The 19,169-nt window shown below is 43.0% G+C and overlaps 1 protein-coding gene across 19 annotated transcripts in view; it reads right to left on the reverse strand.

Moving 5' to 3' along the window:
- LOC114647337 (serine/threonine-protein kinase BRSK2) overlaps positions 1-19,169 on the reverse strand; it is a 1,001,270-nt gene that overhangs the window by 448,718 nt on the left and 533,383 nt on the right. The gene's annotated exons all lie outside the window — the stretch shown is intronic.

Raw genomic sequence — 19,169 nt, forward strand, 5'->3', positions numbered from 1 at the left:
CCAACTTTTTTTGGAATGTGTTGCAAGCCTGAATGGCAAGAATGGATATTTATTAACAAATCAAATGATGTTAACAAAACAAAACATGAATTATTTTGTGTTCATACTGTCTGCAATGAAATAAAATTTGAGGAGAATTTATAACTTGCTTTTTTCTTTTTTTTTTCACATTTTCCACACTGTCCCAAATTTTTCTGATTTGGGGTTGTAGTATAGAGCAACAGTTTCATATATTCACAATTGCTGTACTAGAGAATTAAGTGATTTGGTCAAGGTGGCATAGGCAATGGTGGCTATGATTAAACCGCCATCCTTATACTTTAAAAAAATCAAATAACAAGAAGTTGAGGAGGCTGCACTGCCAGGTACTACCATTAGTGATCATTAGCACAAAAGCACAATACCTTTCCTTTTTTTTTCTTCTTCTTCTTTCGGCTGCTTCTGTTAGGGGTCGCCAAAGCAGATCATCTTCTTCCATATCTTCCTGTCCTCACCATCTTGCTCTGTTACACCCATCACCTGCATGTTCTCTCTCACCACATCCATAAACCTTCTCTTAGGCCTTCCTCTTCTCCTCCTCCCTGGCAGCTCTATCCTTAACATCCTTCTCCCAATATACCCAGCATCTCTCCTCTGCACAGGTCCAAACCAACGCAATCTTGCCTCTCTGACTTTGTCTCCAAACCGTCCAAACTGAGCTGACCCTCTAATGTCCTCATTTCTAGTCCTGTCCATCCTCGTCACACCCAATGCAAAATTTAACATCTTTAACTCTGCCACCTCCAGCACTGTCTCCTGCTTTCTGGTCAGTGCCACCTTCTCCAACCCATATAACATAGCTGGTCTCACTACCGTCCTGTAGACCTTCCCTTTCTGGTCAGTGCCACCGTCTCCACCCCATTTAACATAGCTTTTTTTTTTTGGATTTTATTAACATCAAATAACATTCCATACAAATAACTCACGTTTTACAAAAAAAAAGGTTTTAAATAAATCAACCCCCCACCCCTAGCATGATACCTTTCCAATACATTACTGATTGTATTTCTACAACTGGGATGTAGCGAGTGGTTCAGAGTCATACTATGAATTAATCTTAGGGTTTCGATCTACTATTTACAGGCTATAAAACCTTTTTTTGTCTCTTCATGGCAGTGCATGGTAGGCACAGGACTCAGGAGCAGGTCCCATGCCCCTAATGTGTTCCTGGGTTCAGCTACTTCACCCACCTTCTTGTTCCAACAAAAATGTAATTAGCGTCATTAATCACAGCATTGGTTACTCTGGACGTTGTAACGTGGTAATTTATTAGCGCTGCAGTAGCGTTTGTCAACAGCAGGAATATGAGGAAAGGCAAGAAGACTGGTTTTCTGGGGTCTCGTTGTATTTCATGATTAGTTTTGGTGTCGGCCTATTGCATGATTTCTTAACTGCAGTTCAGCTGGCCACTCTCCTGCACTTGCAAAAAAACCCTGTTTTTGTCTTGGTAGAGTATTATATTGCTCTACTTTTCCCCTTTTGTATTATTAATAAGTAGCCTTTGTCAGAACACCGCAAATCTCACAGATTTACCACTGTTTATAAGATATTATAGAATATAACTTCTCCCCACCTTCCCTTCTATATCTATAACCTCAGGCAATTAGGTGTAGTAAAAGACAAGCAGGAGTTAAGTTACAACTTAAACAATGTATTATTGGTAATATTCATAAATAATAACAATATGCAAAGTACATTTGAATATTGGCAACCATACAACCTGATTAAATGGTGATGTAAGAGCCATTTTCCTAGTTATATAAGATTCATAAATATTTTACTAGATGACAATGCATAATCTATGGGAGGTTCCTAAAACCCCCATAAGTAGAATTGTATTGGTATATTCTTGCCATTTCTAACATCCATCCATCCATTTTCCAACCCGCTGAATCCGAACACAGGGTCACGGGGGTCTGCTGGAGCCAATCCCAGCCAACACAGGGCACAAGGCAGGAACCAATCAGCTTTGAGTAAACATTATTCTTCAGTTGGTGACAGCCTTGCCATATGTAAGGTGTAGAGGCATACGGTTTTAAACCGTGACCGTGCTTGGGCACGTGCTCGTGCTAATGGGGCTACGGGCCGTTTGAGTGTGTGAAGTAACTCGTGCTTATTTAAGTGCAAAGCCGTACGTTTAAAGTGTACAGAAGAAGAAGCTAAAAATCTCTAAGTATAGAAAGAAGAAGTAAAGAACTTTTAAGTTGTGGCAGACGGCTGGGAGTGGCACTCAGCCAGGACGCCCAGGAAGACAGGAGCAGGGCTCATGCCTCCTCCAGACCACGAGAGGGCGACCGCCCTGGTTCCTTTAGGGGCCACGGGTGCAGGGCTTGGAAGCCCAACCCTGTAGGGGCCCGTGGTTTCCTCCAGGGGGGCACCCCTATGCCTGAAGGACCCGGAACCCCAACACTTCCACCACACCAGGAAGTGCTGGGGGGAAGAAGATTGGGAGCACCCTGAGGGCACTTCCGCCACACAGGGGAGTGTCTAGGGAGTGTCGGGGATCACCTAGAGCCCATCCGGGCACTTATAAAAGGGGTCACCTCCCTGCAAAGAAGGACTGGAGTTGGGTGAGGAGTGGACAAGGTTTGTGTGCAGGAGAGTGAAGGCGGCCTGAAGAGCAGGCAGAGAGACTGAGAGAGGCCTGGACTTTGGGGGAGTTTGGTGCTTGAGGCACTGGGTTGTGCACTTTATTGGACTGTAAATATGGCGAATGAACATGTGGTGGACTTAAAGATGGTGTCCGTCTGTCTGTGTCCGGGCAGCTTATCACAAAGTACAGAAATAACTAAAATTTCTCAAGAAAAGCTAAGTTTAGAGAAAATATATTTTTCCTTTTTTTTGTCTTTTATTCTATGTGTGTAACTATTTTTTCTTTTATTCTTGTGTGGATTATTTGCTTTTAACTTTCACTAAATAATTTTAAAACGAACTTCTGGACTGAGAGATTTTTTTCGACAGGCGTTTTACCCATGCTTGATCTCGCCTTACGCTTCGGCGGCTACAGGTGATGTGTAGTTTCAGGCGGCACACTGACTTGTCAGTTACTTAAAAATGTCTCTAGTTCATTTGTGGTCAGCTTTCAGCCACATGTCTGTTCAATACGGCTGCCGAGCTGTGCTCTCCATTGTGCTGTCCTTTCAGTTCATCAGTTTGGTCTTCATCAGATGTTAGTAAGAGAGAGAGTGTGAGGTTAAGCAAGTAAATTTATAGATGTTCTGTCCAACCCCTAGAGCCAATAGGATGTCACGGTACTTAAAAGCCAATTCCAAACAGCCATACTTCAGACCAATGGGGGAACAGAACATCTTAACACCTGCCACCCCCCAAGACCATATGTTAAGGTAAAGCTTAGTCGTTAGGCAGCCTGGCTTTCTTGGGGGGGCTTTAGCAGAGAAACACTCGGCAAACTGGTTTAACTCTTTGAGGGCTGAATATTTTTTCCAAAAAACTCAGTTTTCTGAAAAACACACAAAGCAATAGATTTCACACATAAATCAACATAAAAAGTCTGTTACATCTCTGGTGGCTGGGGGCACCTCAATGGACAGCAGGAATGCACAGTGGGCCTGCTGCATGGTTGTCTTCGCACAGCAGGTGGGTTGTAGTGGTGTTTGCAGTGAAACGCAATATGTGGTGGGCCTCCCAGGCGAATGCTGCTGTAGGAGCATCAGCTATATGAAAGTGTTCAGCCCCATGATCATCTGGGGACCAATCAGATGATGCTGGTACCTCACTTTTGTTTTCAATATCCATCTCCAGATCACTTGCATCAAACTCTGAGTCCAACAAGTCAGAGTTCTACTCAACGAAATTACGTAAAACGTCCATAGAGTATTTTGCTTTGCACAAATTTGCATCTGGTCTCTCGCCAGATGTCGGTGCCATTTTAGAGGTTGTTTGCTCTTCGCTACTCATGCACGCATAGGGAATCGAGGTTAAATTAACAAAGCTATGTACCCTTCCTTCTACCAAAGAGAGTCGAACTAAAATATAAGGGTGAGTTTTTTGCAGTTTACCAGTGATCACCATCCTCTACCCCTGAATTCTGACAAAAGTCGACATCAGCCCTGAAAGAGTTAAGGCACTTCTTCCCCCAATTCTGTTGTAAAAATTCAAAGAGACCCATTCCTGGGGGGGACGGGGGTTGTAAACATGAATGCTTCTCACTAATGTAATACTAAAATTACATTGCTTTGCCTAAATTACAAATAAAGACATACAAAATATTTATCAAGTTATAATCAAAATCTTACGTCACAACAGGCCACAATTCAACCAACATCAGATAAGGTGCTTGCTAATACAGTGAAGGGTAGTATAAAGGGACGGGGTGGGGGGCACTAGGGGGGGTTGTCTATGTCCTGTGCCTCTCAGAGACAGCAAACAGCTTAGCTGGTCAAGCCAAAAGATTACTTTGTTGCTTCCAGTCACTGACTGGGTGAGGGAAGTTTCTTTTTGAAAATTATGCCTCAATGTTTAACCAGAAAAAGGATGGCATAGGAAAATACTCACATATGTTTGCCTTTTCAAGCATGGCTATAGCTTCATGTGTAAACACAATCAAGCTCCATTAGCTTCAAGACTAACATTCATCCATTGTCTATTGCTGTTTTTCAAGTTTGGATTTGTGCACAGTTTAGGTTTGGGGGAATCAGGTTTAATTCAAGAACCAGTGCAAAAGGTGGTAGCAGATGTTCAGGCACACAAGATTACCAAGAGTCATCTATTCAACTCACAGAATACTCTGAAATGGTGAGTGGAAGCTCAAAAAACATTTAGACTTAAAGAATCAAACAATCAGACTTTTAACACTCTGTGCTTCTCCTAAAATAATAAGAATCTAACACAAAGAAAGATGAAAACTGCACACGAGGCATCCTCACTGGCAATCGAATCAAGTGCCAGGAGGTGGCAATGCGGTTCCTCCATGCAGTTAGTCATTCACATCCACTGCAGCTGACAGCACAGAAAAATGCTCCCTGGCTGTGCATTTAAGAAAAGAAAAAATAATAATAACAATGTGCTTAGGAATATGATTACATGGCAACTGCTATAAGAGCTTTCTTAATACTGTCAACATTAATATCACACTGGCAGCTCTCTGCACAATGTTCTTTCTTTCAAAAATAAAAAGGACTAACTGACATAACACACAATGTACTTGTTTTCTCTTAAAACATTCTGTTCAACATTAAAAATGATGAAGAAAAAAAAAGAATTGGAAAAAATAAATAGTTAATATAATAATCATTAATTCAAAACAAGGAGGTCACAAAAGCCTAGCTTATAAGTATGTACAATTTTTCCCCTTTGGGCAAAATTTTGCATCCTTCAAAAGCTGCATCACGTGGATGAGCTGTGCAGAAGTCCCAGGACAGGGACGGCCAGTTAGTGTCCGCAACTACAGTATATACAGTGCATCCGGAAAGTATTCACAGCGCATCACTTTTTCCACATTTTGCTATGTTGCAGCCTTATTCCAAAATGGATTAAATTCATTTTTTTCCTCAGAATTCTACACACAACACCCCATTATGACAACGTGAAAAAAGTTTACTTGAGGTTTTTGCAAATTTATTAAAAATAAAAAAACTGAGAAATCCCATGTCCATAAGTATTCACAGCCTTTGCTCAATACTTTGTCGATGCACCTCTGGCAGCAATTACAGCCTCAAGTCTTTTTGAATATGATGCCACAAGCTTGGCACACCTATCCTTGGCCAGTTTCACCCATTCCTCTTTGCAGCACCTCTCAAACTCCATCAGGTTGGATGGGAAGCGTCGGTGCACAGCCATTTTAAGATCTCTCCAGAGATGTTCAATCGGATTCAAGTCTGGGCTCTGGCTGGGCAACTCAAGGACATTCACAGAGTTGTCCTGAAGCCACTCCTTTGATATCTTGGCTGTGTGCTTAGGGTCGTTGTCCTACTGAAAGATGAACCGTCGCCCCAGTCTGAGGTCAAGAGCACTCTGGAGCAGGTTTTCATCCAGGATGTCTCTGTACATTGCTGCAGTCATCTTTCCTTTTATCCTGACTAGTCTCCCAGTCCTTGCTGCTGAAAAACATCCCCACAGCATGATGCTGCCACCACCATGCTTCACTGTAGGGATAGTTCCAGGTTTCCTCCAAACGTGATGCCTGGCATTCACACCAAAGAGTTCAATCTTTGTCTCATCAGGCCAGAGAATTTTCTTTCTCATGGTCTGAGAGTCCTTCAGGTGCCTTTTGGCAAACTCCAGGCGGGCTGCCATGTGCCTTTTACTAAGGAGTGGCTTCTGTCTGGCCACTCTACCATACAGGCCTGATTGGTGGATTGCTGCAGAGATGGTTGTCCTTCTGGAAGGTTCTTCTCTCACCACATAGGACCTCAGGAGCTTTGACAGAGTGACCATCGGGTTCTTGGTCACCTCCCTGACTAAGGCCCTTCTCCCCCGATCGCTCAGTTTAGATTGCCGGCCAGCTCTAGGAAGAGTCCTGGTGGTTTCGAACTTCTTCCACTTATGGATGATGGAGGCCACTGTGCTCATTGGGACCTTCAAAGCAGCAGAAATTTTTCTGTAACCTTCCCCAGATTTGTGCCTCGAGACAATCCTGTCTTGGAGGTCTACAGAGAATTCCTTTGACTTCATGCTTGGTTTGTGCTCTGACATGAACTGTCAACTGTGGGACCTTCTATAGACAGGTGTGTGCCTTTCCAAATCATGTCCAATCAACTGAATTTACCAGAGGTGGACTCCAATGAAGCTGCAGAAACATCTCAAGGATGATCAGGAGAAACAGGATGCACCTGAGCTCAATTTTGAGCTTCATGGCAAAGGCTGTGAATACTTATGTACATGTGGTTTCTCAATTTTTTTATTTTGAATAAATTTGCAAAAACCTCAAGTAAACTTTTTTCACATTGTCATTATGGGGTGTTGTGTGTAGAATTCTGAGGAAAAAAATGAATTTAATCCATTTTGGAATAAGGCTGTAACAGAACAAAATGTGGAAAAAGTGATGCGCTGTGAATACTTTCTGGATACACTGTACAGTAGAGCAAGTCAAAAAGTGACGAGGCACGCCATTCTACAGTCTCACAGTACCCGGACCTTTGTGCAGTTCCTTGATTAACTCTTCCATCGTGTTCTCACTCGGCCAGTTCCCTTCCTTATAATACTACCGTATTTCCCTGAAAATAAGACTGGGTCTTATATTAATTTTTGCTCTAAAAGATACACTAGGACTTATTTTCAGGGGGTGTCTTATATTTACTGCGGTGGGCTGGTGCCCTGCCCAGGGTTTGTTTCCTGCCTTGAACCCTGTGTTGGCTGGGACTGGCTCCAGCAGACCCCCCGTGACCCTGTAGTTAGGATATAGCGGGTTGGATAATGGATAGATGGATGGATGTCTTATATTTATTCATGTACAATAATATGCATTGTAAGAAAGGCGCTATATTGCGCCCTACCCGGCACAGACTTGACACAGGAGGCACGTATAAAATAAAAAGACTTTTATTTTTCTTCAGCTGGAGGGCACATCTTCCCCGTAATCCCTCCAGCCACAACACAGTCCCAAACACTAAGCACTGAGTCACCACACTCCTCTCTCTTCCACCACCACTCCTCCACAGCTTTGTCCTCCTTCCACCCGACTCTGGCCGCTGAGTGGTGGTCCCTTTAATCGGGTACCCAGAAGTGCTCCAGGTGGTTGATTGCCATCATCCGGCTGCACTTCCGGGTGTGGCGAAACCAGTGCCCAAAAGGGGCCAGCCGCTCCTGTTGCAGCACCCCCTGGCGACGCCTGCGGAACCCCACACAACTACACAGAACTCCAACCCCAGTGACGCCCTGGGGGAGTCCGAGGCACCGCTGCAACCCAGGGAGGCTGCCATCTAGCGTCCAGGGGGAGAAACTGGGCTTCCCACTCCTGTCCCCTGGCAGATGTGGTGAAGGGGCATCCCGGCCAGGCATGGGCCCCGGCCACCTGTCACAACATTTATCCAAATAGAGTCATGTCATCTTCTTCTGGAATATCGTCATAACTGTCCACATTCAAATCCTGAATTCCACCCTGAATTTCTTGCTACTTCAGTCGCTTTGCAGATTGATGTGCGCCCTTCGAAGTTTGATGAACGGTTCAATGTGGTGAAACAAAATGCCGACAAACAAATGTATTCATATTGCTTTTATATTCAAGTGTCACATATTCCCTAAAGTAATGACACGATACATTTTAAAAGTCTCACATACCATCTTCTGTGCCGTCTTTTCTTTTTATTTGTGCACCTTCACAATACCATCAGAAAGTACAGCGGCGTATTTGAACCACAGAGAAAAAGAAAATGTCTATATTGTGATTAAAGTGGAAATTTCGGCTTAAAACTCAAAATGTCCACTTTAACCTTGTAGTTTACTTTATCATTAAAGTAGACCGTCATAAACGTCACCTTAAAACCCAGTTGTTAATCGCTACGTGCTTCCGGGGCTTCGTCCTGACCTGACAGTAGCAGCAAGCAGCAATAGATCGCCACACAGAACACGTTAAGTTTATGATATTCCAGCTCTCTGCACATTTACAATTCTTAGATTTATACTTGATATCACTTTCATGATGAAATGAATTAAAATATGTATGTTACATTTTACAGAGAAATTGTTAACTGTTTAAATAACGAATACTGTTAACAGTTACACATATGGGGCGGCATGGTGGCAGAGTAGTAGCGCTGCTGTCTCGTAGGGAGTCACGTCGCTGGTGTTCCATGCCTGGAGTTTGCATGTTTTTCCTGGTGGGTTTCTACAGTGGGCTCCGGTTTCCTTCCAAAGATCTGCAGATTCGGTGACACTAAAATGACGCCCAGTGTGTATGAGTGTGTGCTTGTATTCACCTTGCGATGAGCTGATGCCCGTCCAGGGATTGTTTCTGCCTTGTGCCCAATGCTTGCTGGAATGGACAAATCCCTGAGTTGATGGATTTAATCATTAAACATCCTTTTCAGAGATACTGCGGTAAGGTGTCATCGGAATTTAACGGGCGTTCCAGGCAATTCACAACACAGAGAAGCCGAACCTGTTCTCACTGTGATAATATCTCACACTGCCACCTGGTGGATTCCTTCAGATTTCCATAAAGTATGCGCGCAAGTATGAATAGTAAAACGCTTATATAGCAGGAGCGTCCGCTGCAGCATGCGTCACGTCGCATGAAGTATAAACCCGGCCTTACTTTTCAGCTGACGATCTTGACTAGGGGCTTATTTTTGGGGTAGGGCTTATATTACAGAGCAGCCTGAAAATCATGCTAGGGCTTATTTTCAAGGAAACACGGTACAAGTCAACACAGTCAGGCTGAATACCTTGACCAGAATGAGTGTCCATCTAAGTGACCTCTATGATGGACACAGTAGCCTTGGTGCAATTCCTATACAGTAATCCCTCCTCCATCGCGGGGGTTGCGTTCCAGAGCCACCCGCGAAATAAGAAAATCCGTGAAGTAGAAACCATATGTTTATATGGTTATTTTTATATATTTTAAGCCCTTATAAACTCTCCCACACTATTATAAACATTTCACGCACAATTATACAGCATAAACCCTTTGTATTCTCTTAGATATTAGGTAAGATTCGTTGAAATTATGTATGTTTACATACAGTAAAACCTAAATATTATTTTAAAGATATCGAGCGTCTCCGATATCACATATGTTACAGCCATTACGACAGACAGGCCACCAGCAATAAATACGTACAATGCAAGAAAAATTGTATACAGTAAAATGTGTGTACAGTGACACTAAACTATGTACATGTAATAAGTACTGTACGTAAATAATTAATTATGGTTACTCACCAACAATGACACGACGACTTGTCCGATAACGATGAGTTTAATTTTACTGCACAACAAAGGATAGTGTTACAGCTCTTCTAAAGGAGCCTCTTCAGGCGACTGTTTAGCACCGCCGTTGTTCTTCCTCCAGCACTCTTCAATCCAAATCCCTAAAGCAGATTCCATCCAGACTACTGCCTTATCACGTCCACTTGCAACTCGTTTTGCACCCTGGTTAAAGGACACTGCGGCTGTAGATCTTATATGCTTTTCCTCCTTTTTAAATAAAAAGAATTGTGGACTCATTGATACTGTAATGGTGTCCTGCAGCAGTGTAGCTGTTTCCTTCCTTCAACATATCCAAAACTTTTACCTTTTCTGCAATCATTTGCATCTTCTGTTGGCGCTTGGACACGGCTCCTGCAGCAGTAGCAGTAACGTGCGTTAATGATGAATGAGTGAGATTAGACTTCCTGGTTAATGCACCACTCCGTCGCTGAGCCAATCAGCAGCACACAGGAACTTAACCGAAGGCTCTGATTGGGTAGCTTCTCAGCCATCCGCCAATAGCGTCCCTTGTTTGAATTCAAATGGGCAAATCAACTGAGGAAGCACACGTACTGTAGACCGCAGACATTCACGAAGCAGTGAAAAATCCGCGATATATATTCACATATGCTTACATTTAAAATCCGTGATGGAGTGAAGCCGCAAAAGACAAAGCGCGATATAGTGAGGGATCACTGTACATCTATATATGCATGACTCATTGTAACCCCATTTTAACAAACTTTTAAAAAGAATAAATTGTGATATCATGATCAGGGACGCAGAGTGATTTAAGCCACATTCAGTATTCCTTAATGTACAAGGTAGGGCTATTAAATAACAAGACTGATACTGTAACTCAGTTTTAATGAAGAAAACATACATCTCAACTCCTTTACCCTTCAATATCCTCTCCTCCTGTCTCTGCGCACTCGCCATTCTGGGCTTCCACTGATCAAAGCAGTGCTGTGGGTGATCTTCAGTCAATTGTCTCACAAGCTCGCTCATTTTCTTTTTTATCTCAGTAACAGATTTAAAACGGTTTTCCGTGAGTGTAAACTTTGACGGTGGTGTTTTCTGTTGACTTTCGTGTCAACTCCAGATCGTACTAGAAGATCCAAAATTCGTCACAAGTGAGTTAAGGTGTGCTTTACTTAGCCCTAACATATCAACACAAATTCACTTGCAATTTCCTTTTTCATTGGTGGTAAGAAGCCTTGGGACAACTTTGGCATAAACGTTTGCCATGTTAAGCCACTCACTGGTTTTTGGTTTTTCACACCATCCTGGTTAAACTCTAGAGCAGGGGTCTCCAACCTTTTTTCCCCTGAGAGCTACTTTTACGAAATGAAAATGGCAGAGAGCTACTCGTGTTTTCTAACGTTTATTCTCATAGCTTATTTCAAGCTGAATAAGCTTGTTTTGCCTGAACATTTACAAAATGTTGGTGTCCACAACTCACATTTTGCATTAAAACATCGCAAAAAAATATTTAGTTCACCTGCAAGGGCATTTTGTATGTCCGTATGCATTTTCTAGTGTATCTCACACTATTGAATTAAACCGTGAATGTTGTCAAAACAAAACAATGCAATTCCAAATCCACAGATTTGACTTATTCCTTTGTCATTTTGTCCCATGTCACTGTGTCATTTTATTCACAGGTCCAGTTGTATGTGTGATGTATTTTTGAGTTAGTCAGATGACTCAACAAGAGAGGCAGGTGTGCGGTGGAGTGGAGCCCCTGAGGTTCACTCTGATGGAGTCATTTCAATGTCCGTCTGTCAGTCTTGTTCTGAACTTTGATTTCATGACATTCATGTCAGACTCACAGAGGTATGCAGACCCAAACAAAGCAGACATTTTCAGAGCTGCTTGCTGAAGATTCTTCTAGTTATCTGGCTCTACTAAGCTCCAGAAATGCTGAGAATGCTGTTGAGACTTTAACTGCACATTATTTTGAAGGTTTACTAATCTCTCTATATGTAAATGAAAATCCTAGAATGGAAAGCAAATGCAAGGCTACGGATACGTGATAATCTCGAAAGACCCACGAGACCAAGGAGACTTGCCACGGTGCATCTCGCGGGGACCGTAAACATGAGACTTGGTGCCAAGAGATTAATGGTCCCAGGGCCGTAGCAAAAAGGACAGCGGCTGTACAGGCTTTAAAAAGATCGAAGGGCAGCACGACAGCAGCTACCCCAACCGAACACGAGCAGCATTATAGATAGATAGATAGATAGATAGATAGATAGATAGATAGATAGATAGATAGATAGATAGATAGATAGATAGATAGATAGATAGATAGATAGATAGATAGATAGATAGATAGATAGATAGATAGATAGATACTTTCTTTATTAATCCCAATGGGAAATTCACATTCTCCTGGGCTGGAGGAGGAGTATAGGGACCTAATCAATGACTTTGTTAAATGGTGCGACTCAAACCACCTACAACTGAACACCAGCAAAACCAAGGAGCTGGTGGTGGATTTTAGGAGGCCCAGACCCCTCATAGACCCCGTGATCATCAAAGGTGACTGTGTGCAGATGGTGCAGACCTATAAATACCTGGGAGTGCAGCTGGATGATAAATTAGACTGGACTGCCAATACTGATGCACTGTGCAAGAAAGGACAGAGCCGACTATACTTCCCTAGAAGGCTGACGTCCTTCAACATTTGCAATAAGATGCTGCAGATGTTCTATCAGACGGTTGTGGCGAGCGCCCTCTTCTACGCGGTGGTGTGCTGGGGAGGCAGCATTAAGAAGAAAGACGCCTCACGCCTGGACAAACTGGTGAGGAAGGCAGGCTCTATTGTAGGCATGGAGCTGGACAGTTTAACATCTGTGGCAGAGCGAAGGGCGCTCAGCAGGCTCCTATCAATTATGGAGAATCCACTGCATCCACTAAATAGGATCATCTCCAGACAGAGGAGCAGCTTCAACGACAGACTGCTGCCACTGTCCTGCTCCACTGACAGATTGAGGAGATCAAAATACATCCTGCAAAAAAGAATTCAACCACGCCTGGAGCCAGAAATAAAAGACAGGTATTGCTTTTACAACGTTACGTGAGACCAGGCAGTGAGCCACCATTTAAAACAAGTCAACAGACCTCTAAGCTAGCAGTTTATTGGATTGCTTTTGGCAGGCAAGCATCATGTGCTCAGAGCTCTTAAAACAACGACATGCGACAGGCAGAAGAGGCAGCTAGCAAGCAGCAAAAAGACAGCAAATGATCCAAAGGCATATCCTTAGTGTACGTTCAGCCGCAACACCCTTCACAACACGAGCAGTATTATACGTCTGGGAAGAAAGAGATGTAAACACGCACGGGGCAGGAAATAAAGAAACAAGTATTGTTTTTACAAAAGTTTTTAAAGTAAAAGTGAAAATAATGCATATGTAACAATTCACAATAAAATAACAATCTCTTTAAATTGTAGATTGCCTGCCTAAGGTAAAGTCATCCCTGATGAATGGGGACGTGGGAATGAGGGGTTCTTTCCTCAAAATAGCGCTATTTCAGATGTTGAATGGCAAAATGGGGGAGGCAGCTTGATGAATGAGCTCTCCAGGACTTAAAACAAATCCAAATCATATTATGTGATATCATCTAATGTGAAATTCTACTCTGTACTTCTAGAATTTTTATTTTTATACTGTATTGAGGATTTATTCTGTTCAGTGTATTGTACAGTATTGTATTGACCCCCCTTCTTTTTGACACCCACTGGACGCCCAACCTACCTGGAAAGGGGTCTCTCTTTGAACTGCCTTTCCCGAGGTTTCTTCCATTTTTTCCCTATAAGGGTTTTTTTTTTTGGGAGTTTTTTCTGGTCTTCTTAGAGGGTCAAAGCTGGGGGGCTGTCAAGAGGCAGGGCCCATTGCGGCACTTCTTGTGTGATTTGGAAAAAATAAATTGTATTGTATATCTGGTAAACCAAACACAGGGGTTGGCGAGCGAAGCGAGCAGGGGGCGCAGCCCCCTAGTATACAGTATAATAAATAAAATCCAATGTCTCTCTGTCTGTATGTCTGTCTGTCTGCTTTTCACGAGGGAACTATTTAGATCGGGTTTTTTTCTATAATTTTCTTGAACATTCCGGTTGATTTTATGACTTCTCTCATTTCGCTATGTATCATATCCGAGATCCACGCAACAGGCCGAACTCTCCTCACTCACTCACCAGCTTTGGGACATGTTAATTAAGTCCGCTTAGCTAGCAAACGACAGAACAATTGAATTCCACTTTGTTTGATATTTAAAATAAAGTGTTACTTAAGTCTTGATGAGTTTGATTCCGGATATTCTCTTAAGTGTATGCCACATTGAAAAGAGAGATTGCACTTCAAATTGTGGATCGTGATTCTGTGTTAAAAGGATTGTGATATGATTTTTTGGAAAGATCGCCAACCCCTAATTTGACTAATCAAGTTTGAAAAATTTATATAGGATTCATTAACCCTTTGGCGAGCTACTTGGAAAGGGGTTACGAGCTACCAGTAGCTTGCGAGCGATGTGTTGGAGACCCCTGCTCTACAGACTTTGTAGAATGAAAAATGCCAGTAGATTAGCAGTTACAGAAACACTCCAACCAGCCTGTCTGGCACGAACCATCATGTTATGAGCGAAATCACCAAGATCACGTCTTTTTCTTCATTCTGCTGTCTGATGTGAACATGAACTGAACTTCCTGACCTGTATCTGCATGATTAAATGCATTGTATTACAGCCGCATGATTGGTTGATTAAATAACTGCATGGATAAGATGGTGTGCAGGTGTTCACAAATTACATTGCGAGTGTAGAATATAATAAAAGGTCAAACTGAGGAATTTATCAGATGGCAAAAACAAATTCCCAGAAAGGAAAAGTTAAGGGATGATTAAAACATCTCTTTAAAATAATTGTTACTGGTGTATGCTGGTTCAAAGTCCTTTTATGATTATCTCTCTATTTAAAAAAAAATCCTGGGAGAGAAAGACTAGGGAGACGAGACGTGATCTTCACGTGAAGGTCACGGAAGACACTTAAAAGACCCACGAGATGAAAGAGATTGGCCACGGAGCGTCTCACAAGCACCTTAAACATGAGACTTTGTGCCAAGAGATTGACTCAGGACCGTCTTGCGGGGATGTAGAACATGAGATTCTTGCAAGACACGCCCTACTTACAACCAAATAAGACCACGGGCAGCAAAACACTCAGTCGTATAAAGGATTTGAGAACACACAGATCCAGGGCTCTCAGCACATATAAAGCGTATAAGGACAATACGTTATAAATGAAACGTCGACGACTAAGCGAAGAAGAAAGAGCAGCGCGGAGAAAAGAGACTCAAAAGCGTTGGAGAGAACAAAATGCCAAAAAGAAAAAGAATAATCTAGGTACAAATTCAGAAAATAAGGAAAGTAATAATCAGTTCGGAACAAGTGGAATTGAAAAAAAAGCAGGTCCAATCGGGCTCAGAATTAAAAGACAAAGAGTAAAAGACAAAGCAGAACTTCATAAAGACGTTCACAAACATTGGCGCTATACTGTACACATGCAGAGCAGGTTAGAGATTATGAAAGCAGTGAAATTCGAAACGCTCACAAAAAAAACGGTGCGATACACATGTGGAGAAAGTTAAAGAATATGAAAATAGAAAAATTAGAAAGTATAAAAAAAAAAGAAAGTAAAAATCGCAGGAGCGCAAACAAACGGAAATTATTACTCAAAAAAGGGAAAATAATCACCACGGACCAGGTGTCACTGAAAAAAAAGCAGGATAAACCGAGGTCAGAAATAAAAGACAAAGAGTAGAAAACAAAGTAAAACATCATAAAGATGTTAAAAAACAAGGGGGCCAAACACATGAACAGCAGGTTAGAGATAATCCATTGTGAAGGATTGTCTGCTTTTTACTCCGGCCCTCACCCCCAGGCCGCCAGGAGGAGCTCTCCCAGCAGCGTGGACGTGCCCCGAGTTCCAGCAGGGCCTCATGGACTATGTAGTTTTTATACACAGCCCTGCTGGATACCTTGGGGGCCACCGGGAGTCGCTGTAAGGGGGCTCGTGGACTCTTATGTGCCCTATAACCCGGGAGTACGTCACGGTCACGTGACAGGAAGGAACGACGTGCTCCCAGGGTGAAGAAAAGGACTGTTTACCCTGACCTGGAAGGGAAAAAAAAACTGTGGACTGATTGGACAAAAACACTTCCGGGTCAGGGAATATAAAAGGACGATGGGAAATCCCAGACGTTGAGCTGAGCTGGGTGGAAGGGTGGCAACGCGTCTGGGAGTGGAGGATTGAGTTTATTGTTATTGATTTATTATTGAGTATTGTGGAGAGGAGGGTGCTTTGTGCACTTTATTATTATAATAAATATTCATATTTGGACTGTTACCTGGTGTCTGACGTATAGTCTGAGGGTTCAAGGGGCCACGGAGACCTTAAACTGTTCACATCCATCCATCCATCCATTTTCCAACCCACTGAATCCGAACACAGGGTCACGGGGGTCTGTTGGAGCCAATCCCAGCCAACACAGGGCACAAGGCAGGAACCAATCCCGGGCAGGGTGCCAACCCACCGCAGGACACAGACAAACACACCAAGCACACACTAGGGTCAATTTAGAATCGCCAATCCACCTAACCAGCATGTCTTTGGACTGTGGGAGGAAACCGGAGCACCCGGAGGAAACCCACGCAGACACGGGGAGAACATGCAAACTCCACGCAGGGAGGGCCCGGGAAGCGAACCCGGGGGTTAGAGATAATGAAACCTGGATTTCAAAAGACTCAAAGAAAACATAGGCGCGAAACACATGTAGCTCAAGATACAGAATATGAAAGCAGAAAAAAACGACAGTGTCAAAACAAAGAAAGTAAAGATCGTATTAGCGCGAACAAAGAGAAATAACGAAAAGGCGAATGGAGATCGAATATATGGACACAGGTGATATGTCAGAAGTATGTAAATATTGTAAGGCTTTGAAGTTTAATTTCAGAGCATTTATTGGTTACTTTGCAAAAAAAATTAACTGCTGATGATGTCGATCGTTTTGTCTGTGCTGAAATTCCAAACAGAGAAACCTATCCTGAATTATGGTACAAAGTCATTAAACACACGTCTTACTGACCACATTTAAAAGATTCAGCACATTGGGACTCGAAAGATTCCAAATATTGTTTATAACAAAGTTCTGAAATAAAACTGAAACTAATGAAATAGCAACAATTCAAAGGAAAAAGAAATCTTAAAAGTGTGTATCCGGAAAACCAAACACGGGGGTTGGCGGGCGAAGCGAGCAGGGGGTGAAGCCCCCTAGTATACAAAAAGCGAAGGTAAAAAGCTAATAGGATTTTAACAATGTAATGAATATTCAAGAAGAAACACTACATGTGTTCATGAGTAACAGCTTTTTCAAGAACTGATTCCTATTCCTGCTTGGGTCTTTCTTGATACGGACCACCGACACTGTGAGCACCATGTCAAGGCGTTTCAGACACTGAGATCTTGTGCCATGCCATGTTGCCCCTTAGTGGCTGATGAGTTAAGACCTTATACCACAATATTGCAAGTTCAGTAACCACTTCCGAGATCATGTGTGACACAAACAAGGCCTTCACATATGGGACAATGGGAACTGCACTTGCAAAACCAATTTAAAAAGGTGCACGCCATAGAAAAGAAACCATAACATTTGTTCAGTAGTTAGCAGAATGGCTTAGTCTGAAATGCCAGACTATAAGCAAATCTGGCTCATTCCACCTGTCAGCACTGTCCTTGTACAAATGTGCCATTAACCGTAGTGTAGATGTGTCTTGCCTTTCCAGTGTTTCCACACACATTGTTCCACCTCATCTCACTCTTTTTTTCACTCACCTACTATGCCAGGTTTGCACGCAAGCCTCCCAATGGCAGTACGCTTTTAATTAGCACAAAGAAGCACATTTGTTGAGAACGAGATCCGCCATGGCTTGTAGACCCTTCCCCTCAGGGAGCCACTTTAACAAGCCTACCTGCCATGTTGACATGTATGATATTTTTTGGGAGAAGTAATATTTTCCTTTTTAGTTAAAGGGGTTTGTAAGTCATCTTTGACGTTTCAAGCTGATTAATTGAAAAAAATCTACTGCCAAAACAGTTGTGTTGGTTTCCCTGGAATCGAGAACGTTACCTACTGTGGCACACGGCTGGGGGTGGTACCCAGCCGGGACACCCAAGAGGACCGCAGGATGGCTCACGCCTCCTCCAGGTCACGAGGGGGAGACCGCCCTGATTGCTGTTGGGGCCACGGGTACAGAGCTTTGAAGCTCAACTCTGTAGGGGCATGTGGTCACCGCCAGGGGGCGCCCCAAAGCCTGGAGAGCCCTGGACCTCAGCACTTCCGCCACACCAGGAAGTGCTGGGCAGAAGAGGAGCAGGGACACCCCGAGTGCTTCTGGTGATACAGCTGGCACTTCCGCCAGACTGGGGCATGTCAGTGGAAGATTGCCGGAGCACATCCAGGGGATAATAAAAGGGACTGCCTCCATTCATTCAGGGCTGGAGTCGGGTGAGGAGAAAGACAAAGCTTGAAGGAGAGGAGTGGAGGTGGCCTGAAGAAGCAAGGCATTTGGTCGTGAGAGAGGCCTGGACTTTGGGGGAGTCTGTGGGTTTGTGTGTGCACTTTATTACTGTGAATAGAACTGTAAATAAACGTGTGGTGGTGCTTAAAACATGTCCTCCTGTCTGTGTCCTGGGCTCATTCCACACTACATATGTATTTCAAGAAGGCCGTGCTGCTGATGCTTGCCTTTAATTTTTCACTAGTGTCAGGCTAGTGGAGCTAAGAACAAAGGGCAGCCATCGGAGAACAAGTGTAACAGCAAAAGTTCAGACAATGCCACACAGCAGGTTTCTAAATCGAATGGAGAACAGTGGAACGATGCTCAAGTTGGAATTTCTACAATGTGAAATGGTCCACAAAAGAACCCATTAGCCATATTGAAACTGCATGTAAACCATGTGAGTTATTTCTAGTGGTGTGAACCTTTACTGGTCTCACGATTCGATTCGATTACGACTATCATGTCAACAATTCGATTCGATATCTCGATGCAAATTTCCATTTGTTTGAACTAATGCGATCTTTCCTATTCTTTTTTTGAGAGTTTCAAATTTTCATACTTCCATTATTTCTAACCTGCTCTGCATGTGTACTGAACCAACATTTTTGAATACTTTACAACGTTCTACTTTATCATCTACTCTGT

The sequence above is a fragment of the Erpetoichthys calabaricus genome, chromosome 2 (assembly GCF_900747795.2).
Source record: "Erpetoichthys calabaricus chromosome 2, fErpCal1.3, whole genome shotgun sequence".
NCBI classification, from domain to species: Eukaryota; Metazoa; Chordata; class Cladistia; order Polypteriformes; family Polypteridae; genus Erpetoichthys; species Erpetoichthys calabaricus.